Source organism: Oryctolagus cuniculus, chromosome 6 (genome assembly GCF_964237555.1).
Source record: "Oryctolagus cuniculus chromosome 6, mOryCun1.1, whole genome shotgun sequence".
Lineage (NCBI taxonomy): Eukaryota > Metazoa > Chordata > Mammalia > Lagomorpha > Leporidae > Oryctolagus > Oryctolagus cuniculus.
In genome coordinates this window covers 158,725,345-158,751,041 of record NC_091437.1, presented here as the reverse complement: position 1 = coordinate 158,751,041, position 25,697 = coordinate 158,725,345, and the positions used below count along the sequence as shown (strand labels likewise).

Here is a 25,697-nt window from a genome sequence, read left to right as displayed (position 1 = left end):
TCCTGACAACAGCAGCCAGCCCACGGCCTGAACTTCAATGACGGTGGCCATGAACTCAGGTCAAGGTGATTCAGTGCCCTTGCTGCCTGCATCCTGTGCCCTGGGGTTTATCCCTTCACCAGTGAGAGGCCAGCTTTTCTGAACACCAGCAGATGGGTTGTGCTCTTTAAACAAAAAAAATACGGACACACTCTCTGGATATTCAAGGTCTAAAAGGCAAACCTGGACACCTCCCCGGGGCTGCCCAGCCCCGCCCCACCCCCACCCCACCCCCAAGCCGGGAGGGGATGCAAATTCGGATGGAGCCTCAGATATTTTCAGCATTTTCCTCAGCCGTAAAAAGCCAGGGCTCTGGATCCGGGGAGGAAGTGATTAAAGGCGTGGGTGCCAGCGATGCTGTGATAGCTATGAGAACTTTCCTGTCTGCTACAGCACTGGTTCTCACCACTTTTCTGAAGGAAACCTCTCTCTTCATGGAAAAGCAGTGGTTAAGCAAAAAACAAAAACACACAAAAGCAAAACAAAACGAAACAGCTGCCCAGCCTCAGCTGTCAAGCCCTCGACTGGAGACCAAGAAGAGAGGGACAGGAGCAGGGCCTCCTGCAGTCACACCACGAGCTTGGACTCTGGGGCACAAGGCCCCAGGCCGGCCGCCGGTTCTGTCGCTCATTGAGGCAGTGACTGGGGTGTGTGGCCACTGCAGGCCTCGATCTGTCCATCCACACAGGCCTGTGTAAGAACCGTGCTCTCGGGCCATGGTGAGGACGCCAGAGTGACGTGGGCGAGGGTGGCCCGTGTCCCCTCCCCGCAGCAGGAGTGTGGTTGGGGCCTCACACGAGCCCTGCAGGGACCACCCAGGAGGCCCCTCGGTCCACCCTGTCGCACTGGCAGGTCCAGAGCCCCGCTTGTGCTTTATCTAAATCTGACTCAGCTATTAAGTGGCAATGAGTTTCCTCTTGTTGTTTTTTATAACTCTAAAAATAGCACGGGCCCAAACCACAATTGCTGACGATGGCTTTACTTCCTGGAGCCTCTGAACACTGCCTTGACCTCAGTTAGCCATGCCAGTCACTGGGGGGAGAAGGGTCATCTCACGGTGAGCCTGGCCATCCGAGGGGCATCAGTGAGCCGGGCAGTGACCCTGGGCACACTGGAAGCCCCACCTCTTTCCTCACCCCTCTCAAGTCCTCAGCCCTCTCTGCTGGTGGCTCCTGCTCTCCAGGGTGGGGAACCAGGGGGAGGGGGAACAGCAGGTGTCCCAGGGCTCCTCCTGCCCATGAGTTCCTCCTCCAGGGTCGCGCAGAATCAAGAGTGAGCTCCCGCAAAGCCCCTGAGGCAGTAGTGAGAGGGTTGGCCACTACACTGGACCAGTGTGCACCAGGACCCCAGGAAGGCCCCCTGGGAGGCCTCATCTCTGCTCAGAAGTAGCCTATAAGGAGGACACTGGCATCTCACAGCTGGGGGGAGGGGCAGGCAGCACCGGGCACTGGAACCTGTCGGCTGCCCAGCTCCATGTCCAGCCGCTTGCACCAGCAGTCTCATGCCTATGGCCATCTGTCTCTTTCTGTTCCTGTGAGAAGGGGAGGCACAGCCAAGTGGAAAGATCCTGGCTCTGGGGTCAGCCAGACCAGGGATTCTATCCCAGCTCTGCCGGTTGCCATTCTGCCAGTTCTCTTTATCTCCGGGAACATGGGGGTTCTGTTCTATAAACGGGGTATTGCAGCCACAGAGCAGGTGGGCAGAACACCGAATACACAGTGGCACTAGGGATCAGTGCATTGTCTTTAGCATAGGACTACTGTTAACCAGGGCTTAATTCCCACAGCGCTTACATGATCCTGGCCAAGAAGGTTGCTAAACCAAGCCTCTGAGTGCGAACCAGGCTGATGGCCAGCGAGTCCCCGTCAGTGTCCACCCTGGAGACCAGTGTAAGCTCACAGCCGTGGGCTGTCCTTGTGGGGCCAAGGAGTGCTGGAACCCCTGCCCGTTGTCTGGCACCAAGCACTGGCCACAGTGCTTTCTGGCTCACTGTCATGATCTAGTTCATTACGACAGAATGAGGCAGGAAGGACCAACCGGCTCTTTTTAGGGAGGAACTCTCACCCAGAACTTGAGTCCACGTGTTCCAACTCTAAATGCGGGGCTGGAGCCGGCGCCGCGGCTCACTAGGCTAATCCTCCGCCTTGTGGCGCCGGCACACCAGGTTCTAGTCCCGGTCAGGGCACCGGATTCTGTCCCGGTTGCCCCTCTTCCAGGCCAGCTCTCTGCTGTGGTCAGGGAGTGCAGTGGAGGATGGCCCAAGTGCTTGGGCCCTGCACCCCATGGGAGACCAGGAGAAGCACCTGGCTCCTGCCATCGGATCACTGCAGTGTGCTGGCCGTGGCGGCCATTGGAGGGTGAACCAACGGCAAAGGAAGACCTTTTTCTCTGTCTCTCTCTCTCACTGTCCACTCTGCCTGTCAAAAAAAAAAAATAAATAAAAATAAAAATAAATAAATAAATGCGGGGCTGGGAGAAACCGGGTGTGTGACTCCCAGGCCCTGAGCAGGCCACTGGGCCTCCAGAAGGGTGGCCACGGGGCTGAAGCTGATGACTGCTCATTACCCGAGAGTTCTCAGTCCACGATGTACTTGGACTCTGCTCTACTCCGGCACCCGGGAGCCACCGGGAGTCACCAGGGAGCAGAAGTCCTGTGCCCAGGTTAGGCAAATGATTGGAAATGCAGCCTGGGTGCAGGGGGCGTATACCCACCCCAGGGGCCTCAGGAGGAGGGTCTCTCCTGCTTTGGGAGTTCAGAGGGAGGGGTTTCTGAGCCGCCCGGTAGCCCAGAGAAGCCGCAGGACTCACGTGGATTTAATGGGAGGAGTGACTGAGGGAAAAGAAGGGGCCTGGGCGTCCACTCCCAGGGGAGTGGGCGGGGCAGCAGGGGTGATCAGGGGCCCGGTTAGCCAAAGAAGCTGTGGCGAGTTCAGGCTAGGTCCAAGTATCCCATCGGCCCCCAACAGAGGGTCTGAAACTCAAAAACTAGGTCTTGAACGAGGGAGCGAGTAGCCGTGAGAATAAAGGAGTGAACGGATGAATGGAGGGAGGGATGGTAGGACCAAATCATTCTCCTGGATCCAGAGAGGGATGTGCACAGAGCGGGTGAGGAATAAAGGTTGATGGGACATCGAGTCTCAGACCAGGCGAGAGACACCATCTGGAGGGTGTTAACCTGCGATGGGGGACGGGTACGGCAGTGGGCGGAGATGATAGAAGTATTTAGGGATGCCACCGGGTCACGTGCCTTGGTGCTGAAGATGCCCTCGGGAAACGACTGGGCACTGACACTCCCGGGGCGTGAACTTCTGATGGCAGAGGTGGTAAGGTGGCTGTTCCTTTCCCCCCAGAGCCTCACACAAACCTTGGCGCACAGTAGGGTTCTGCCGCATATGTGTTGGACAGAACTGAGCTGGAACAAGGGGAAGGCTTGCAGCCTGACTGGCTGGCTGAGGGGCAGACTGGAGAGTGGGGGGCCTGAGCTGGGAGTCCAGTGGAGACTTGCAAGGTGCACAGATGGTGGTGGATGCACAGAGGGTGACCGTGTCCACCACCTCACCAGGGAATACACCCGAACCTGGAAGGGTGCCACCCAAGTCCCAGGGACGAGTTAAAGTAGGGCATTCGATTGAGCTACTAGGATAGCTCAGGCGAGGTACCTGCTGTACATTCAAGTTCATGTTCATATTAGTATTCTCTTGAGTGCCTTCTACACTGGACTCATCTTTTCCTGACCTGAGAGTTTGACTCTGAGTTGTAGCCCTGCAGTTCTAGCAACACTAGGGTCAGTGTGATGACCGATGGCTCTTTCATCCTGAGGCCCAGGCTTCCCTGGTCTGATCCCAGGAGCACGCAACTCCTGGTTTTACTCAGTGACCGCCCATGGGATGTGGGCGAGAAGAGCAAAGGTGGAGCTTAGCCCCTGCTCAATGTCTGACTACCAGAGCAAGGACTTACTAGGCCTTCTTCCTTTTTTAAAAAAATTTTCATTTATTTATTTACTTATGTATTGAAAGGCAGAGCAAAACAGACACGTGCACAGAATCACACAGACAGAGATCTCTGTCATTCTCCAAACACCCCCAACAGTCGGGTCTGGGCCAGGTCAAAGTCAGGAACTCAATCCTTGTCTCCCACATGGGAAGTAGGGACCCAAGTCAAGGGTCCTACCCAGGGTGCACATTAGTAAGGAACTGGAATTGGGGTGGAGCTGAGAACTGGGGCCCAGGCACTCTGATGTCGGATGCAGGCATCCCAGTGCCGTCTCAACTTCTACACCAAGCAGCCAGTCCTACCCTTGCCTTCTTCAAAGACACTGAAATAGTGGCAGGCATTTAGCACAGCAATTATACCAACAACATGTGGGACGCCTGCATCCCATGCTGGCCAGCCTGGGTTTGGTCCTGGCTCTGCTTTCCACTCCAGTTTCCTGCTAATATGCAGCCTGGGACAGCAGCAGGCGATGGTCAAGGACTTGGGTCCCTGCCACCTACATGGGAGGCCTGCATTGGGTTCCTGGCTCCCAGCCCCGCTGCTGTGGGCATGTGGGGAGTGAACCATCAAATGTGAGCTTTCTCTCTATCTCTGCCTTTCGAATAAATAAATACAAAGTTAAATTCTAAGAAGAACCCACCCTCCAGCACTGTGATGCACAGTCACAGTTGGCCTGCATGCCACTTAATGTGGACCTCTCCCTTGGGTTGCCTCACTCAGCGCCCACAGTCTGCTTGGGAAGTGGGAAGAACTAACATCACGTAAAACAAACATACGCTGCTTACTTAGCCATTCCTTTGTGCACGGCCCACTTCATTCCAAGAAGCATTTGGAGCAGACTCAGGAGAGAGTATCAGAGGTCTGAGAACCTGCTGGTCCAGGTGAGAGGGGGTAGGACCCACACCTCCTGAGTTCTGACTCCAGGTGCTTCCACAGGATGCCCTGCTGCCCCAGCCTTCGGCAGGTGTCACCTGAGATCCAGAGGCAGCTGACCCCACCCCTGCCCTGTCGCCAGGCCCTCCTCCAAGTCTCCTTGGACAGTCCAACCTCGCCAATTCCCAGAGCCCTTTGGCAGTTCAAGGTGAGTGGATGGGGGACGAGTTTTATTGGCATTTTCTACTTTGCAGAGTGTTCCCGCTGTTCAATGACTATCAAGTTTTTAATTAGGAAAAAATTAAATTACATTTAAAATACTAACTGCACACTAAAATGTCACTGACTCTTACTTACCAAGAGGACAGCGTGAGCACTTGTCAAGTGCATGGGGTCAAGTGCATGGGTCAGTGAGTGAGTAGCCTGGCCAGACCACTGCAGAACTCTCTGTAGGGCTGGTCAAGGGGGTGGGCAGAGGGAGACTCTCAGGGGGGAAGGGGGCGGCACCAAGCACGGAGAGGGGCCACACTGGGCCTGTCCACACTCTAGGAGAAGGCTGGCAGGGACCATTCTTTGTGCACAACAGTCAGGGTACCTGGGTTCCTTCAGAGGTGAAACAGAATGGGTTTTGCCATTTTCATAGCAAAAATAGCATTACAAAAATCCACGGTCAAAAATCACGGGTGAGCAAAACCAAATTAAATTTACATGTAATCCAAAGAGAACCACTGTTGGATACCGTTAGCTTCCTGGTCCGTCTCTTCCATATGTGTGTGTGTGTGTGTGTGTGTGTCTGTGTGTGTGAACACATACAGTTAAATATTTATATGTGGGAAATAAGTGAGATCATACTGCTCTTGAACCTGCCTTGTTCACCTGACAGCCACTGTGTTTGTCACTCTGTGCTTTTGCAAGTTTTTTTTAATGTCTGCATGTTAACTTGGACATAAATGTTCACAGCAGCAGTGTTATAATGGCTAATAAATGGAAACACCCCACATGGCTCTCAAATGATGCACAGATCAGGATGACCAGGGTGTGTCCATACGAAGGAGCGTCACTCAGCAATGTGAGAGATGGCATTCTCATAGCTGCTACCCTCTGGATGAGGCGACAGGAGCCGCACACCAGAGGCTGTATCTTCTAGGATTCCGTTAGAGCAATGCCCACGAGAGGCGAAGCCACGGGTGCAGAAGGCAGACTAGTGGTGGCCTGCAGCTAGCAGTGAGGGTGGGGGTGCTTAATCTCAGGAGAAGCTGTCAAGCCATTTTCCAAAGAGGTGCACCACCCCATACTCCCGGCCGCAGCGGGCGAACAGCCTGTTTCTCCACACCTCGCCAACACTTGCTAGCATCTGCGTGTTTGCTCTTTCATTACAGGCGTCCTAGGGGTGTGAAGCATCACTTTGCTGAGGTTTTGATTTATGTCTCCTTAATGACTGATGACACTGAGAATCTTCTCAGGTGTGTACGGGTCCCTTGCACATTTTCTTTGGAGAAACAGCTATTCAGATCCTTTGTTTTTGAATTGAGTTGTTTGTCTTTTTGAGAGTGAGTTACCTGCATTCCTTTCTTGGTAGGAGTCTCTTATCAGATCCATTATGGCCAATATTTTCTCCCACGCTGTGGGCTGACTTCTCATTTTCAAGTGTCTTTTGCAACACAAATATTCTTAATATCGACAAGGTCCAATCAATCATTTTTTTCCTTTTGCCACTTGTGCTTTTGGTGTTGTGTCTAAGAAACCTTTGTCTTGCACTCTACAGATGCCTATTTTTGAATTTTTTTTCCTTTTAGGGACAAGGTGCTGTCCACTTGCCCCACGAAAATGTTGAACCTTTGTGTATCTTTATTTGCAAATTTAAATCACCCACCAGCTGGGGGAGAGAGACGGAAGGGCAAACACGGAGTTGTACAACAGTGGGCACCTGCTGTGTTCTAAGCAGGTTACAGAGGGTTGTGTTTGAAGCAGGGACCCAGGCCATCACTGTTTTATTCAAGAATGGCAGTGGCTCAGGGAGGGTGCCCACCTTGCTCCAAATCACCCCTGCTGAGAAGCTGGGTGCAGGCTGTTTTGTCTCCAAGGCCATCATACCAGCCAGCCTCCACCTGCCAGACAGAATCTGCAGCACTTCCCTTCTCCAGCCTCCTTGGGCAAACACGGCGTTCCATGTGTCTTGGCTGCGGTACTGCCTATGTGGCTGTGGTCGCCCCTGAAGGGGAGGCCCTCCGGGGGGTCTTTCCCAGGTACTTCTTTGGCTTGGACATGGAGGGTGCATGGGCCGTGGGATGGAGAATTCACCTGCCAGACTCCTCCTCTGGGTCTTGGAGATGACAAAATGCCTTTTTCCATCTGTCATGAACGTGACGTCTAATTGCCTCCCTCACCTTCTGGCTGTCAGAAACCATTTAAATGCTTGGCACTGAAAAATTACTGATTTCCAAGCGAAGGTGTCACACTTTAAAAGTGACACCATGAGTGACAGCCGAGGCTATGGCTGCCCGTTACCACAGAGGGAATCCAAAATGCAGGCTCCGAGCCTCCCCTTGTACACTTCCTGCATACACATAGGCATGTGTCTGCCTTCATAAATAATTGCAGAATTCTAACTTGCAAGACAGCCTTGATGTCTCTTTCCAGCCACTTGTTCTCCTAGCTTGTTTCAGGAACCGAGTGGCCCAGGGAACGGGGACTGCACCAAGGAGACAACAGCAGCCCCACGAGAATGGTGGCTTTGCCACTTTTTTTCGTGGTCCCTGCATGTGACTTCCAGGGCGGCCATGCCAGCATGCCACACACTGGCTGGAGCTTGGGGTCTGAGGCCAGGCTGCTGGCAAGGCTGGTGCCCCCCAAGACCTCCCTCCCTGCCTGGGAGGTGGCTGCCGCTGGTACCTCTTCCTATGGCTGTCCCTTTGTGTGTCCTGATCCCCTCTTCCTAAAAGGCAGCAATCAGAGTGCATCAGGGCCCACACTGTGCCTCATTTTAACTTAACTGCTGGCTGACTCTAAACCCAAATAGTCACCCTGTGAGACACTGGGGGCAGGGCTTTAGCTTCCGGAGCTGGGGGGGCATGTCCTGGAACACCCTCCCAAGCCTCGGCCCCTTGGGTTGTGTCTGCCTTGTCCACACGTCGCAGGTGTACAGCAGAGGCACCGGGTGAGGACTTCCATGTGACTCAGGGCTCAGCTGGCTTACGCAACTTCCAGTCTTATCAGAAACAGCGCTGCCGCTGCACACTTGTTTTGCGTCACCGGTCTTTGTGAAGCTTTGAGAAACAACTCCCCAGCGTCAAAAACCCAGGCTTCTTCCGGTGGATTTAGAAACTGGGAAGGGCCACGTTCAAATCTCTGCCCCGGTCCTTAGTCGCTGTGGGCAAACCGAGGACTCTCACCAGTTCCGTTCTGTCAGGGCGGGATTTGAGGCAGACGTCAGAGCCTTGCTCTGCTTGTTGGTGAAGAGCCTGTAAGTCCCGGCGGCAGCCTGGGAGCTGTGCACCTGGCCCTCTGCCCTCAAGGTGGGGAGAGGTGGAGGCAGAGGGCTGCTGAGAGGAACCCCGAGGAGGGAGGAAGCCCAGGGGAGCTGAGGTCTGGCCTCTCTGCATCCCAGGGGAGAGCCCGGGTTGCTGCTGCTCCCTGCACACCCTGACCTCTGCCGTGAGCCTTGATTGTGCAAAGGGCCCGAGAAGAGGATCAGGGGAGAGCACTCAGGAGCAGGCGCCATAGCTGTTACTCTCTCCTGCTTCCCTCGTCTTATTTTCTCCCCACCTGGCTTCCTCCCACCCTCCCTCCTTCTCTCAGCAAAGGCACGGACCAGTAGGAAGCACCTACCGCGCTGCCCTAGCGCACACACACCGCCTGTGCAGCAGCTCCCGGGATGCTGGGGGGGACAGACGGCCAAGGGGGTGCAGGACAGGCAGTGGCACAGTGGGTGCCCGCGGGGGCGGGGGGCAGGCAATGACACAGTGGGTGCCCGCGGAGGGCAGGCAATGACACAGTGGTGCCCGCGGGGGCTCAGGGGCCTCTCAGGACAGGGCCACAAGGACGCGAGACCTGGCCGAGGGACTTGTGCCGTGACTCCATGCAGGGGGAGTGGTGAGCCAAACCCAGAGGCAGGAGTCACTGGACATAGAGAGGGGCCTTCTGAGGAGGAGGTGGCCTGGCTGAAGGCTGGACAGAGAGGCAGGACACTGGCCTGCAGGAGCCTCCAGGGACCACAGTGGGGGGAACGAGCCAGGAGCTGCTGTGGATGCAGCAGGAAGGGGCTGGAGTCAGTGTGACGCTGACAGCTCACACTGGCCGCCGCCATGGGGAAGATGGCCGCCGAGAGGGGCCGGCGCTGCAAGTCGATGTCCAGGACACAGCCCCAACATCCTGACCATCCAGGGACCTTGGACACCACCTCTGGGGTTCCTGACGACAAAGCATCCAGCGGGCCAGCTGCCCCCAAGTCCCCGGCCCTGGCCTGCTTCTGCATTGGTGTCTGTAGACCAGAGTCACACACCCCTCCCTGTCCCACATGCCCCGGCGTGTCCAAGTGGACCCAGCGTTTCCACTGCGGTACCTACTTCCTCACGTTGGGCTCTGCATGAGGACAGCCCTGACAGCTCCCGGGCTCATCGCTCAAGCACACCCTCACGCCAGACTTTCCCTGCTGGACTCTCCCTCTCCTGGTGGGTGTAGTGCTTTCCTAAGCTCCCCAGGCATTCCTGTACATGAAATGGGCACACACAGCTGGCCCCGGTCTGTACCACACTGCTACCAGCACCATCATCTTCAAATTTGTCAAATGAAAAGCTAGCGTGAATTATTATCTCTTTAAAGAGATGCAAAAACAGGCAGAGTGTGAGCTACGAGCTTTGGATTCAAGAAATCTTGCTGAGTCCTGCACCGACACCTTGGCCACTGGCTTCGTTCTTTGCTGGGTTCAGTTTCCTCAGGTGCAAAATGGCTGCCTAAGGATGTGCTGGGGTGTGACACGCCCTCTCACCAGCTCTGTATTGCTAGAAGAGCTTTGCATCCCCGTGCCTCAGTTTCCTCAGATGTAAAGTAGGGCTCAGAACACTATTTCTCCCAGTCACCTGCAGAGATGGACTGAGGAGACAACACGGCAAATGCCTACTTGCATTCGTCCAACTTCCAGGAGACAGTGGCAGCCACGGACGTCCCAACGGGTATTTCCGAGAGTGCTTGTGAAATGAAATATCAGGTCTGAACTTCACCCCCAGCCAAACACTGTTTAGACGTAAGGGATTATTTATGATATCATTACTGCTCAAAATTAAGGGTGGCGGAATGTTCTTGATAAGGGTGCTGGGGGTCGGAACTCTGTTTTGGCGGTGCGCACTGCGGTGTGCTGAGCCGCCCGGCTCCCCGCCCGGCGGGTACTGAATGGACGATGCTGGCTGACCACGCCACATCTGTCGGGTCAGCTTTAACGTTCGCTACTCTGAATGACACTGAGGCCGGCTTCAAGCTCGCTCTTCTCCTGATGAGCACAAGAGGATCCAGCTGTGGAGGAAAGCAGGCCTCACCCAAGTACGGAAGCACCACAGGACGAGAGCATTGGAGGGACTTCGAGAAAAGCCACAGTCATTCTGTTACAGATCTGCGCTCGTCTTGTGTCGCTAGAGCACACGGAGGGGCGGCAGGGCACGTGTCGCGGTCTCACTGCTGGGAGCTGTTAAGGAATGATGTGGGGGAAGCTGGCCGCACAGGGCGTATCGTGAAAGTGCACACGGCTGTCTCGCGCTGCAGCTCTTATCAGAAAATCCCACCAGTGTCTGTGACTTGGTCCCTGCGCCGGATGACACAGGGAATCAGAGACGATCAAGCCCTCAAGGAAGTCCGCAGGCCCGGAGAGGGCACGCTGCTCCCTCAGTCTCTCCCTCTCATTCCCTTCCTTCCTGCACGTGGGTATCCATGGGCTGCTCACGCCATGTGAGCCCTAGTGAGTGCCAGGTGTTGATCACTGATGAAACAGACCTGCTCCCTGCCTTCTTGGTACCCATAGTTTTTGGACGTCAGAGTGGTGGAGGCGTAGGGCAAGGTGGTGCTGAGACCACCTTGAAACAGCTCCCGCATGGCCCTGACAAGGCCCCCACCTCCGCCTACTGACTTGTCCTCCTTGGAACAACCAGGACGCTGTCTCTGTCCTCAAACAGAGCTGACAAGGCCATCTTCATCCTGCGCGGAGGATTGGCTGTGGACTGACACCCAAGAGCAGATAGAATGTGAAGTTTCTAAGTTCCTCGTTAAGATCCCGCTTTGCTTAGAAATGAAGCCTGTTTGCCCTCTTCCGTTTTTCTGTTAGAGCTGCGATCTTGTGACTGGTGTGCATAAAACCAAGCCTGAGAGCACAGGAAGAACATTCTAGAGCACTCCCTTGCAACCATCACTTGAGAACTCTGGTCGCTTTCCAGTCACTTTCACGTCTATGGTGTAAGCACCAGCTGAGTCATCCGAGCCTGTCCCTACTGACCACAGATGAACCCACGGGGGATGCCTACCTGAAGCCTTCTGGCTAGTGAGGAGCACCGTGGGAAGTGTGGATGAGCCCACTAGCCAATCAGAAGTAGCCCTTCTCCGAGTGGGCTGCAGGACAGGGCAGGCTGGGACGTCACTGCAGACAGTTTCTGCTCTGCTGAGAGCCACCAAGGGTCAGCAAGCCCCCTGCCCCAGGACGCGTGCAGGGCCGGTGGCAATGGCTGCGCGGCAGGCAGGCAACACGGGCCCTGCTGTTCTGCATCCACGGGTGCCGCGTGGCACGAGCCAGTTCTTGGGTGTGAGCTTTTATGCAAAGGACAGGAGCAAGGGTCCGGGGCAGGCAGGGGTAAAGGAAGCCGTGACACTTCCAGCAGACTCTGCCTCAGGGAGATGAAGGGACTAAGTCTTGGCTGGGCCCTGAGAGGAGGCTCATCCCTGAGCCTGGCTGGGCCTCAGATGGGAGAAGCCGCTCCACCCCGTGTCCGTGAAGTCACAGACAAAACTCGACAGAGCCTGTGCAGCAGCAGCCAACAGGGGAAGCAAGCTGGAAGGAATCCACACGAATGCCGAGGACAGTGGGGGCGTGGCTGACTGCAGCAGAAGGGGAGACAGCTGACTGGAGCGCTCCCCCCGTCAGCCATCCTGGTGGATCTGAGAGGGGCAGAGGATTTGAATGGCAGGCTCGAGACAAGGTCCCACAGAAGCTTCCCCGCAATGGAAAGGACGGAGAAGGCGCAGAGAGGACCCTGGCTAGTTCTCCACCTGTCTAGCACACTCCAGCTTCAGCTGAAGCCCAGCTCCCTGCCAGCCTCAGGGTCACTGCAGCGTTGCCAGTATTTCCTTTGGTCTTCCCAAGCCCAGGAAGCCCCGCCCCCCTGCCCCATCGTGTGGGCCATTCCGGGCGCCTGTTGGACTTACGCTGAGCTCCTAGGGGTCAGGGCATGCGTCAGCCCCACCTCACCTCCCCAGCGCTCCATGGCTCAGCCTCATGGCGGGCCCACGGAGCTACTGAATTAATATCCACCGAAACGAAGAAGCTCCCAAGTCTCCAGGTTCTATGAAACAGAGTGTCACGGCTTAGCACATCCACAGGAAGTTAGTGAGAAAGCGAGGTTGCAAAAGACTGCAAGCAGGCCCTGCTCAGGGAACTTCCCGACCTGCTAACCTCCTTATCCACGCTCGCAAGGCCGAGAGCAGCGCTGTCTCCCCCAGGGTGCAGGCCCTACGTTTAGGTTGAGCAATGGCGGAAGAGAACAGCTCTAACAAATCAACATATTTGTGTAACTCTTTGCAGCAGAGGGGGACAGTGGGAAAGGAAGCCTCCACTTCCTTCTGGAGAACACTGTTGGGCCAGGAGGCCGCCCAAAGGAACCCAGAGTCTGAGCAGCACATATGAGGTCCAGCCCTGGCCAAAGAGCTCACCTCCTCGGACTTTGGGGATGGCCCTGCTAAGGTGGACTCTTCTCTCCAGAGCAGCAAGGGGCTCTGCTCTGCCCTAGAGTGGTTTCCTCAGTGCGCTTATAATTTTCATAAATTCTTCTTTTGTTCCGAAGGCCCCGCCTTCACTTGTTCATTTGATGGATGGCTAGTTGGGGCTCAGCTCTTTGGGGCTGGGCTCTGTGGCCGAGTACAAGACACGACCTGCATTCCCAAGCTTATGCCCTACCTTGGAAAGACGAGAGGGACTTCTGTGTTCAACAGTCCCTCACAAGTTTATATAAACACATTACCCTATGATTCCCAGGACCGAGTAGCGTTATGACATCATTTAGGCTGAGAGAGAAACCTGTGCAAGGTCAACAGCTTCCAGGTACCCTGAATCCCTGCCTTGATCTTGACCCCAAGATGCATGTGTCCTGGTCCTGGGTGCAGACAAACCCCAAGGGAGTTCAGAGAAGACGCTCACTTCTGCGGGGCAGCTCTGGGCACAGGTGTTGACAAGGTGAGCTCTGGGCGGGGCTGAAGGGCCCTTTACCCCGTGCCCCTTTCAGGGGGTAAGATGTCCACACAGGTAGGGGAAGCAGAGGCAAAGCACATGGTGAAGAGGCCCAAAGACGGAGGCGGCAGGCAGGTCTGACCGGGGAGTGAACACACACCCTCTAGAGCTGGGGGCCTGGACTCCGGTGTCACTCAGCCGCCCAGTGACAAAGGCAGTTAAACCCAAGCCTCAGTTTCTCCGGCAAAGTGGAGCCACGGACGGCGACTGAAAGTACAGCATCCGTGGGAGCCAGCTGTCTTTGCTGGCAATCCCCGAATCTTCGCTCGCTTTCCTTTCTCCCCACTCCTCCACAGCAGCCCTCTGCACCTGCCATCGCCTTGAACCGACAGTTCTTCCTCTTGGTCTCCCTGCCGGCCTCACTTGGCGCAGTTCACGAGCCCCCCCTTCCAGCGCGAGGGGTCTCTTGCCGCCCCCACCCCCTCAGCCATGTCCTCTGGCATTGTTCGTTCATTTCTCGGACTCAGTTCTTACAGAAGGTGCTCAGCTCCTCTTTACCGAAGGGGTGAGCGAGCTGGCACTCATCCAGCCACAGAGGGGCACACACCTGACTCTCAGAGATGGTCTAGCTTGCACGGCATCTTGAAAGTCACTCATCTGAAGGACATTCATGTAGATTTCCCTCCAGATATGAGACTCCCATCGACAGTTTTGTGGCACCAAGCACAATGCCTTGCATGCCATAAAGAAATACTTTCTGACCTGTCTGCCCGGGGCGGGCTAGCTTACTCCTGATTCTCCTCATTGACAGTGAGCTTACTAGTTCCCAAGGCTGCCTTTCTGACTTTCTAAATTTCCCGGAAATATAAATAAAACCTCCAAGTAGAGCTGGGAACCTGCGAATACTGGCCCATGCTGTGAACTTTAACCAAGCGTGGGGCTTAAACACTGCACCCCTGCCACGGATGGATGCATTGTCTTGGAAACACTTAACCTCCCCAACCCGGAGTCCCTCCGAGATGGAAACTGGAGAAATGAGCCTCCTATTGCTTGGCTTAGGACGCTCTTCAGCTGCAGCCTGGCTCTGACAACTTCCAATGCACAAAGCTGGCCGCTTACCCAGGGAGCCGTGTCATGTTAATGAAGCTGATGACCACTGCTCAGACCTAATTGAGCGACCCCCAACCCTGTGTGGGCTGGCGTCTTGAAAATCTGCCTCTGGCCACCGGCCTGGGCATTCACTGCTAATTAATTTACAAAGTCCTGCAGAAATCAGCTGCTTCCTGCACACATGGTCCTGGGGGCCCGATCTTGTGACCGTCTCCTGGCTGGTGAAGTGGAGCCTGGCTGACTCGGTCCTCGGCAGGGGCATCACTGCCAAGTGTTTGTGTCTTCCTTCTTGGGCTGGCTGAGGCTGTCAATGACCTTGACCGTGAGCACACTGCTGGGAGGGAATCCACCCTGGTCTCACCTGGTCCTCTTTGGAACTGGGAGCCCTGGCTTCCACTCTGCCTCCGATCCTGGCTCCCTCCCTCCCTGTTCCTTCCTGTAGACTCTGGGGTTTTGCCATGGGACTGGTTCCTCCACTAGGCTGTGAACTCCACCAGGGCAGGGAGGGGCAGAACTCCCTCTGTCTTTATCTGCGGATCCCCCCGTCCTCCCTCCATGGGAGAAGTCTGCAATGGACGCTTACTAAGTTCAGCACCTCGACACACACACGCGGCAGACATGATTTGGGGCGGGGCTGGGAAACAGGGCAGACGAGGGTTTGGCCGTGAGCTCCTTGGAGGCAGGGGTAGCCCTGCTTGGCGCGGAGCAAGTCTTGTGCAGGTACAGGTCCTGGCACATAGGGATGCTCACGAGCTTCACCGAGTGGACAACTGACCGGACAAATGCAGGCCTGAGCACGAGACGACCTCACGCTTGTGCTCCAGGGCTCCGTCGCAGGTCAGGGAGAAAGCCTCATGCACCATGAGGGTGTGCTGTGGGAGACAGATGGCAGGAGCAGCTGTCGGGCCAGGGCGCTCAGGGAGCATGCCAAGGGAACACGCTCCTCCATCCTCCTGGGCGGGGCCTCTGCCCTCCCACAGGCCTTGACCTTCCTGTGCTGAGCAGTCTATGGCTCACGTGCCCTCCCTCTGAAAACTGCCCCTTGTTAAGGAGGCCGATCGCTCCCTGCCTTGTGTACCTCCTTGTCCTTGTCTGTGTGCCCAGGTGGTGCACCTGCCCCTCTTCTGTGCTGGGGGCGAGGGAGGCCAGGCAGAGAGCCAGCCTGGGGGAGTTTTGCCATCTTGCTTCCTTCTGCCATGTACACTGGGGAGCACAGCGTGGCCAGCTGCAGAGCTGAGTCCCTGTGAAAGCCAGAGACTGGCTGACCCCAGCAGCCCCCGCAGTCCGTGAAAGACCCTGCACAGGTGTCTCTCTGCTGAGTGCTCCTGGCCCTTCCACCAGGGCACAGTGATGACATCTAGGACATTTTTGGTTGTCACCACTAGGTTGCAGGGGAGGGGACCTGGAGGGAGTGCTCCTGGCAGCTACTAGGTCAGGTTCAGGGATGCTGGTCACCACTGACCCAGCCTAGTTCATCCCACGCATACACACAACAGACTGCTGTGGCCCAGCTGTGGCCCATGCTATCAACACTACAGCAATTGCTAACCCCTGGGGGTCCCTGGAAACAGAGCTCTACCTTCTGAACCACCAGCCAGAGAGAGAGGCCTGTGACAGGAGCCAGTGTTAGCGCAGGGTTCACCTGCTCTGTGGACCACGGTTCCGAGCTCACACCTCCACCTGACCCCTGCTCTGCTCACAGTGTCCAGTTTGAGGAGCATTTCTCAACCCCCCTGGCCCTCCTCTCAGCTACCCAGGAATCACTCCAGGCTAGGGGGATTTACACCAGGCCCCAGTCTCCCAGTGACTTCCTGGAAGTGGGCAGGGCAGGGACCGACCCTGACCTGGGCTCCAATTCCTGGGACCACGAAGGGGAGCCCACTTCACACACCCTTGCAATGAGACGTGTCTGCCTCTACTCAGCCTTGTCTGTCCCCAAGCATCCCCAGCCTGTGTTAACCAGCGGCACGCCCCGGGCTGGCTCCTCCTCCTCCGGGTCTCAGCGCAGTGACACCCGAGAGACAGCTCCCTGGCCCAGTCGCATCCATCCAGTGCAATTCCTTAGCAGGCACATCTCTGTCCCATGACTCCCCCACAGCAGGCATGCAGGGCCGTGGCCTGCTTTGGTTCAGGGCTGGAGCCCATGTGCCCGGAACAGCAGCTTCTCAATGAAGCTTCAGGGAAGAAAGGATGGAGCGAGGGCGTGGGCTCCGAGAAGAACCGCAGGGGTGGGTGCACGGTAACCGCCAAAACGGGAGAGTGAGCAAACACGGCACTCCCGGGCCCTCCGGCCTGAGTGCCACACCGTCTTCCTCCCCGCCGAGTGCGTCTGCGGGGAGCTTCACTTCTGCCTGTTTAGGCAACTGCCCACTTGGTCTCCTGCCATATTTCCCCTCGCCCCTTCCCAGCATGCTCTTCACACAGTGGCTTTCGTCACACGTCATCTGAGGAAGCCTCTGCCTAGTACAGAGTGCCTTCCAGATTTAGATCGCAATTCGTCTACACTGAGTGAAGTTTCCAAATGACTGTCGCAGGTGGCTGCCACCAGCCCGCGCTCTGCCCTGGCTCTGGGTGGGGGCAGCTTGTGGGTAAGTCACCCCACTCTGATGCTCTGTCCCTTCTGTGGGGGCTCTCAGAGGGCCACTCCAGCCAGGCCAGCCAGCATTCCCAGCCCAACAGGCAACTCCCAGAGCAATGCTGGAATCAGCGTGCTGGAACCGTCTGTCTCTTCCTCCAAGACGCCTCCTATCTGGGTTTCCTGGCTTCAGACTCATACAGTGTGAACAGGAAGGTTTTACACAGACAGACAGACATGTGCGTATACAGGATGCATTTTGTGATACATGCTATATAATATACATTAAAGTTTCAAACCCATCACAAAGCTGAAAGAGTAGAACAATGAACACCTCATATGAGTGTCCTTTGGAAAGTTTGTGGGAAAACAGAATTAAAAGATAAGCATATTTTGATGCAAAATATGGAAATCTACACATAGTTTTTAATAATACGCATTTTTCACTAGCTTTTGGGAAGCCTATTGTATGCACAGATTTCAACGCCTTTTGCACTATAACACACTTCCATTTTAATCCTGTTTCCCACAAATGTCTTTGAAGTGCCTTGGTACCCCCTTCGCCCAGAGTCACCCAGCATTAACACCGCGCCATGCTTGTGTGCTCTCTCATTTCCAAGTCTCCCAGTGCATTATTCTCTCTGTGAACCACTGGAGAGTTAGAGCCATGGTGCCAGCTCACTTCCAGATTCCTCCACCCATGCCCCCTACGACCTGGAGCGTCCTCCCACCCTCCACCCCCATAACCACAATGCCATTATCACCGCCCCCCCCCCCCCCGGGGGGGGACTGCCTTTGACTCAATCCAACCCCATGCGTATCTGCACAAGCTCCTACCCCACCCCCGCCCTGGTCGTTCATGGTCTTTGCCGTGACGCAGGATGCAACCGAGCCCACACGCTGCACTGAGTCGCCCTGGCTTTTTAGCCCAGCATCTCGGGGGGAAGCTGTTTTTCATAAACCTTCTAGTATCTGCTGGTCATGACCCAGCAAGAGGAGGAGAGCAGTGGGGGCTGTTTCAGGCCTCTGATGATTTGACACTCATGGAAGACAGAGCCAGCGCTAGTGACACAAGGCAACGGAACCAACTGGGAAACAGAAAAGGCAAGCTGCATCTCTAAGCCTCGGCCAGGGGGTGAGCCCGGCAGCCAGCTCCGGGAAGGCACGGGGCACAGCGACAGCCCCAGGCAACCTTTCGTTAGAGAGAGAGGGCCAGCTGCTCCAGGGCCTGGCTCTCGGGAAGTGAGCTGCCGCTGTTCTCTAGCGCTACATAAAAATATCGATAACGCGTCTGTCTTCCCCGTCTTAGCAGAGAAGCCTGCTCGGTGTGGTCACAGAAACAGGAACCTGCCCCGCTACCAGCCCGCGCTCTGCTCGCTTCTCGCAGGAGGAAGTGTGAGGCTTTAGTGACTGCAGCGCTGCCTGCTAGCCTGGGCGGCTCCTGCACACCCGCGAGAGGCCCCATCGCCTGCTCATTCCCCAGTGGCAGCAGCTGATGGACAGTCGGTGACGCCGCCAGTGTCCCCTCCAGCCCCTCCGCAGCTGACTCCCAGGGAGGCCAGGCCTGGCCTTTGCAGGTATCTTGGGGGAGACGGCAGGGACGGGGCAGGGACAGACTTTGGGATTTTCTGGTGTACAGGAGGCAGGGTTGATTTTCTGAAGCCAAGAGCCCCCAAGGGCGCACAGTGGAGCTGGGGCCCCAGCCCACGCCTCGCACAGTGTAGTTGCTCAGTGAATGGCTGAGGCCTTGAGCTATGCAAAGAAGGGCTGGGGCTTGCAAAAGCCTCTGTCCGGCCAGAGGAGTTCTTTTGGCCCAAGAGCAGCCTGCGGGGGCACCTAGGACTTGCTGTTAGACTTCCTAGCTGTGTGACCTTGGGCAAGGCACCGAGGCCTCTCCAGACCTTCACTTTCTCATCTGTGAAATGGGAAATGGCACCTGAGTCTCACGGGCATTGGTGGATTATGAACACACGCTGGAGGCCAAGGCCGGTTTCAGATACGCAGCGGGTGCTCAGCGCATGCTGCTGCCCTGGGGTCCTGACCGCTGCGGCGTGTGGGGCTCAGGTGGCTGAGCACATTGGGTCTGCACAGCCAGAGGTCAGTGACAAGCACACAAGTGAAGGGGTGTGCATGGGGAGGGGTGGATGAAAGGAAGGGGAAACGTGGGAAGCATACGAACTCTGAAAGCCTGCTGGGATCCGAGGACATTTGGGAGACCTAGAACTTTCTAAGCAATGTGGCACATGCTACCCGTTCCTTGAGGCACCCACATATCCCGAGAGTCTGGTACTGGGGCTTTGGCCTTAGGATGTCCTAGTTGGAGCTCTGTTGAGTAGACGATGATGCCTCCCTCTTCTGAGTGACAGGGGAGGGGCCTGCAGTGCTCAGAGCCATCCTGTGCGCCTGCTGTTTGCTTTGGATGCGTAAGAAAACAAGACTCAGAGAGGTGAAGTGACTTGTCCAAGTAGCCCAGCTGGTAGGAGGCAGAGGCAGGGAGGGGCTCCCAGGGACTGACAGTGGTGGATGACAGAGGCCAGGGTCCACAACAGTGCCTGTCCCGGCAGGAGAAATGCATTCTGTAGTCTGCGAGCGGCCACTCTACTATCCACTACAATCATGGCCCTGCAAGTCTAGCAAACTGGGCTGTGGTCCTTTGACAACAGGCAAGTAAGCCCGGATGAACATTCTGGCAAGTTCTGTTGCCACTGCTACGCCCCAGTTAGAAGACTGCCAGTTTGGAGTGGTTAATACACCACAAAAGTGAAATAGGATAGGATGAAGCACCCATGGCTCAGCTCTCCAGGTGGGCCGCCGATGAACTGAGCCCCTCTGGACAGTCACTGTACCTCTCTGAGCCCCCATAAAAAGCAGCCCTGCTTCCTTGAATGTTGGAAAGAAGTTTACGCTGTGTGTGCTCTGTAGGAGGTGCTAAGTCAGACGCAGCAGCTGTGAGCACCACCCTTAAGCAGACAATAACCAGTCCCTCTGTTAGCCAGCAGGGCACACACAGTGGTTGAAATTGCAATACCACCAACCTGCCAAACACATCCCCTTACTGCTCTTCTGTCTGATACAAATGGAGCAGGCACGGAGAGGATCGCATTTCAGCCAACTGAGATCCTTTTCCTAAGACAGAGGTACTGCCTCACTCACAGCTGTGGGGGTTGGCAACACACTTCCGAGATGCATGGGCCTATCTTAAAGACACAGAGAGCATTTGGCCCGGCATGCCCCCATATCGGCTTCCTGCAGTAATACACGCTGCTGGGTTCTCATTTTGCACCTGCCACACAGCAGGGGCTCCTTCTCCCTGGTTCTGAGAGAGGCTGGAACCAGAAGGTGTCTTTAAGGGCTTCTACCATGTCCTAGCAAACCATCTGGTTCTTGGTAGCAGCGAGGGCCCTGCTGGACATTGACCCATCTGTCTGTCCGTTTTCTCAACAAATACCCATTGAGGTTATTCCATGCGACTGACTTCCCCACCCTCTGACTCTACTACAGGTCTGAAGGAACCAAGAACAGCCTGTCCCAACCACTTCCTCCCATCCGGGCACCACGAAGGGAGGGGTGCATTTCATTATGGTAACTCTGGCCGTGGACAGAAACAGGGGCCTCAGGGTTCAGGGGCTCAGTAGGTCATACTTCTCTGGGCAGCAGGCAGCCTGGACCACGGCTGGAGAGTGTGTGTGTGTGTGTGTCTGTCTGTCTGTCTCTGTGTCTGTGTGTAGTGTGAACAAAGTAGGGACCCGAGGAAAGTCTAGGAAAGTGCAATGGTCCTCTGGCTTGCAGTGCAGGCAAAATGGTGACCTTGGACGGGGCAGGCAGACCTGAGAGCAGAGCACCTCCTGCATGCAATACATGGGGCCCCTCGTATGCATCACAGTCAGTCATTCAACCTGATGGACTGAGTGCAAGGGAGGAACCAGGCACCTGCCAGGGCAAGGTTTCCCACTGAGGACCAGAACCAACATGGATGCCGTCCTGGGAAAGCTATCCAGAGACGGGGTGCTCACTAAACCCTTCATGAAATGAATGCGTGAAGACAGACGCTGTATTTCACGAGGGGACCAACGAGAGCTTGGGGATGAGGAAGCGAGGAAAGCCGGTGCAGCCGATGAAGTCAGTTTAAGTCAATTCTCCCATTAGCCCTGGGAGAGGGACACATTGCCCTTGACCTACAGATGTGCCACCAACCCTCCTCCCTGCCCCCACTTTCCAAGTCTCCTGCGCAGCCAGGTTAAAACCTGCACCTTTGGAACACACGCTCCAAGCCCCCTGCGTCGTGGCTGCTTCGGGCTTCCGCTCTGTCTGTATGCCCAGCGGCCCACTGACTGCCCGTCGGTCATGGACGGCCCCCGAGCACACAGAACAGCGCACCAGCAGCTTGCTGTGAAGTAGCGAAGCTTGGTGTTACGCCACTCTCCAGCCACTTCCGTCCACCCCAGGGCATGGCGGTGTTACGCCACTCTCCAGCCACTTCCTTCCACCCCAGGGCATGGTGGGTGGCACAGAGCCAGCTCACCTTGATTCAAACCCTGTGTCCACCACTGACCAGTTAAGTGACTGCTCCAGCCTCAGTTTCCCCAGTCCCACCTGAGGTCCAAGTACAACGACGCATACACCATGCAGAGCTGTGCAGGTGGCGAGGAGGCGCCATCTAAGACACTGTGGACTCACTTTCCTCCATACTTGTGAGTCCCGCCTGCGCCTGCTTCCCGTGCTCAGCCTTGCCAAGCGCCAGGGCACGCCGCCTGGACACACACCATGTATAGAGAGGTAGACTGACTAACTGATGGCCAAAGTCAGAAAGCGGCTTGCCCGTCACCTCAGGGAAGACAGTAGAGTAGACCCACCGTGTGTTCTAAAGACATAATGTGTGACAAGTCAAAATGAATGGGGGAAATGGGGTTCACTCTTGTGCTCGCAATATTGGAGTCACTGTCCAAGTGATTTTACGACACCACATCGGCAACCTCAGGGCTCAGAGCAGAAGGGCAGAACCCCGACAGCTGGCTCCCTGGCTGGCTGCCATGGGGTGGCTTCTCTGTGGTCAGAGGCAAGGGCGCCTGGAGACACAAGGCAGTGGGCATCCTGGGTCCCAGGCCTCCGTGCGTTTTCCTCTGGTCTCACCAGCAGCCCCAGCTCCTAGAGCATCTATCGTTTGGATTAAAATTTTATCAAACTGGGATGCAGGTATTGGTGGTATCAGGACTGGGAGTAAAAAGAACTAGAATACTAGGATTTGAATGCTGGCCCCATGCCTGAATAGCTGTGTGACCTTGAACAAGAAACTTAATCTCTCTGAGCCTCAATCTCCTTCTCTGTGCAAGGGGGGCTTGTTGGAGCATGAAACAAGTATGCGTTCTTTCAGCATCGCACTGAGGCCCCCACGCAGTGGATCCAGCCTGCTCTCTCTGAGAACGGAGCTGTCTGCAGGCTGCCGTTCCAAGTAAGGAAAGCTGCCTGGAGACAGCCTCAGCACAGAATTGCTTCCCTCCAGTCTCTCTCTGCACATTTCTTCCCACCCCTGGGGTCCAGACGCGTCCCAAGGGAAGCCGGACATCAGCCCAAGGTGGTATTGACACGGCTGACATGGGCAAACAGTGAGAATCCGGACTTTTCTCCCCAGCACACTCAGTAATAAGCCTGCATCTGCACATCTCTGATGCACTCTCTCCCAAGCACACCGCTTCCTTCCTCTCTCCTTGTGGGGCACCCACTGCGCCCAAGAACCCCAGGGTGGCCCGACATCTGCGTGATTGACAAGTGACTCAGGCACAGCCCGCACGTGCTGGGTTAAGCCACGACACCATTTCCATCTCACTGATAAGCTTCTGAGTAACACGGGCGATTCACGCAAATGTACGAAACACATGGCTCAGGCTTGCTGGGAAGCGTGACGTCACAGAAAGCCAGACCTTTCTGATGCCCGTACCTGCATGCCGAGTGACACAGCCTCCCGGGGAGGTCTCCATCTGCCTCCCACACACTCACATCTGAAATGCAAAGGCCCATTCTGTAGCCCCTGTGTGCCCGTTCTGTGTAATTGCTGGGGATGAAAATAATGGTCTTTGTTGTTGTTTTCTTCTTGCCAGGGTTTGTTATGCCAGCCAGATTACAGGGTGTGCAGGCATCCGGGGCCTGGCCCGGGGCCCAAATCCCATTTAAAACATGGTTCTTGTTGAGGAATGTGTTCTGCATCCAACAGAATCCCCGACCACGTGGCGCCCTGGCCCCTACCGTCCTGGGTGGTGGGGACGTTGCAGGAGGAGAGGAGCAAAGGCCCATGTCAGAGATGGCCCTCAGTGGCCACCTCTGCCTGCCAGGTGTCCCTCACCTGCACCCCTGCACTCCACCTGCCCGTGACAGGGCCACTGAGGCTGGTACACCAGCCATGTGCCTGGCCGTCAGTCCCTGCTCTCACTGATCTGAGTGCAGAAGCCCAGCCAAGCAGATATGGCGACGGCCATCAAAACCCCCAAAGCACAACCAGCAATCAAGAGCAGAGGTTCAGGACTTTACAGAGGGTGAAATTCAAAGCTGCCCCAGGACTGGGCAGCCCTCTTCTTCTTTTCATGATGTCTTAGAATGACCAGAAAGTGTCCCCTGGGACAATTCCATCCCAATCCAGTCTCAGGTGAATGCCTCTTTGTGAGCCTGAGAACAGGTGAGATCACTTTCCAGGTCCCTAGGAGCAGAAGGGGCTCCGAGACACAGCAGCCACACTGATAAATGATCCGTCACTTTCTTGTACAAGGTGCACAGAAGACTTAACTGGGTGACCTTGAGCAGGTTGCTTGCCCTTTCTGAGCCTTGCCTCGGTAATGCGAGGGTGTTGATCTGCAGTTTTTTCAATGAGTGCTTTATGATATCCCAGGGTTAAAGTGCTGTACCCAGAGCAGTGGAGGGGCAAGATGGCGAAGCTCCGATCCCACCCAGCAAGACGCTTGTGTCTGGAGGGCTCCTAAGGACGCTTTCTTTAAAACACAGTTTGAGCCTTAGCCTAGAGGAGGCTATCCCAAGTTCTCCCAGCGGCTCTCCCGTGCCTCTGATTTCGAGCCAGGCCTGAGAAGACTGGAGAAATGCCTGAGCCCCACCGAGCTGGCCACTTGCTCTCTGTGTCTCGCCCTCGCCCCGTAGCCCAGGAGCCCACAGTGATGCCACGACTCTCCTCTGCAGTTCCGCAGAAGGCGAGCAAGATGGGCTGAGGGCAAAGACCTGTGGCTGCACCTGCAGCCACCCTGCACTGGGGAACAGGGAATAATGTAGGTCACGGGCAGGCAACCCTGGCAGGCAGGCAGCCCCCAGTCTTGTGCTTGGGGAGGCGCACCTGTTGAGTGGGTCAGGATGTGGTGCGGGTGCCCCGGAAATCCTTTGAGATTCTTGGCAGGGAGAAGAATTAGATGTGTAGCCCCTGAGCTCCTTCTGCTTTCCCCCAAGCAAAGTGTCAGCCCACGAGCAGGGCTGAACCGGCTGGGAGACGGTTACGTGAGCCACAGCAACAGTCGTGGGGGTGCAGACAGTTAGGGCAATAGAGCCATGGGCCACCGTTGTGTCCAACTCTTTCCCCACCAACCGTGAGGACCCTAAGGAGCTGAGATGCGAAAGGACTTGCTGTGACCTGCCCACTCGACCCCCCACCTCCAGGACCCAGACGTGGTAGCAGCTACTGTCTTCTAACACATCTCTGCTGCGATATGACCTGTGAGGTAGCCCTCACAAAACTCCCATAGGCTCAGAGGAAGGAAGTGACGTGCCAAAGGACACAGAGCCAGGCGTTGGGGAGCCAGGATCTGCCTCCAAAATCCGCCCTTTAAGGCTTCAGATTATGCAAGCAACGCATGCACACGGGACAGAATTTGGGTCTTGTAGAAGCGGGTACAGAATAGATTGATGGATTCATTGGTAAGCTCACCATCCTGAGAAAACCCTGCAAAACAGTTTGTGAATTTTCCCTTTCTATTGTTCTGTGCGCCGTACACCCCCATGCACATTGGATTGTTACAAAGATGGGGTACTGTAAGCACAGCTAGTCTTTCTCCTGCTTGTTTACTTTGGTTTTCCAGACAATTTGCTTCGGTGCTCCCAGCACCCCTGCCTCCACTCTCCCGTCTGCTCCCCACAGCTGGTTCCCCAGATCTGGGGTTCCAAACACGGCCATGCAATAGCCCCCACACACCTCAGGGCCCCCAGGGCCCTTCTGCTAAGGGTTCCCCTCAAAAGTAATGGTCCCTGGAGTTCACTTTATGACTTTTAAAAAAGTCACTTTTATGTTCCCTTCTTGGACTGGACAGAGGGTGGACAATGGGCAGCACTTCCCGGGGGTTCAGAGCACGGGTTTTAGAGTCAGGCAGGCCTGGTTGGAACCCCAGTTCTACTTCTTCCTCTCTATATCACCTTGGACACATCCCTTAGCCGACCTGTTCCATACAGGCCACTGTGGCAACAAGGCTGGGGTATGGGGCTCACCAAGAGCTAGCCTCTTGGCTCGCAGGAAACAGAAGCTGACTGACCCAGTGGCGGGGCTGTTCTGGGGGTCACTGCTGCTGCTGGAGCCAACGTCGGCTACTTCCAGAAGTTCATAGAAAAATGGAATGAGGAGGTCAGTTTATTTTGGTGCAAAGCATTTTAAGACTCTGATACAAGGGGTCTTCCAAAGTTCCCGGAAAATGTATATTATGCAAAAAA

At 55.8% G+C, this 25,697-nt stretch overlaps 2 protein-coding genes across 2 annotated transcripts in view; one reads left to right on the top strand and one right to left on the bottom strand.

The window, feature by feature from the left end:
* The window catches only part of TG (thyroglobulin), a 229,798-nt gene that overhangs the window by 35,657 nt on the left and 168,444 nt on the right, over nucleotides 1–25,697 (bottom strand). The window lies entirely within an intron of this gene.
* SLA (Src like adaptor) overlaps nucleotides 17,912–25,697 on the top strand; it is a 33,784-nt gene continuing 25,998 nt past the window's right edge. Inside the window, exon 1 of the mRNA XM_070075530.1 lies at nucleotides 17,912–18,586. The gene's annotated coding sequence lies outside the window, so the exon portion shown is untranslated. The remainder of the gene's footprint in view (nucleotides 18,587–25,697) is intronic.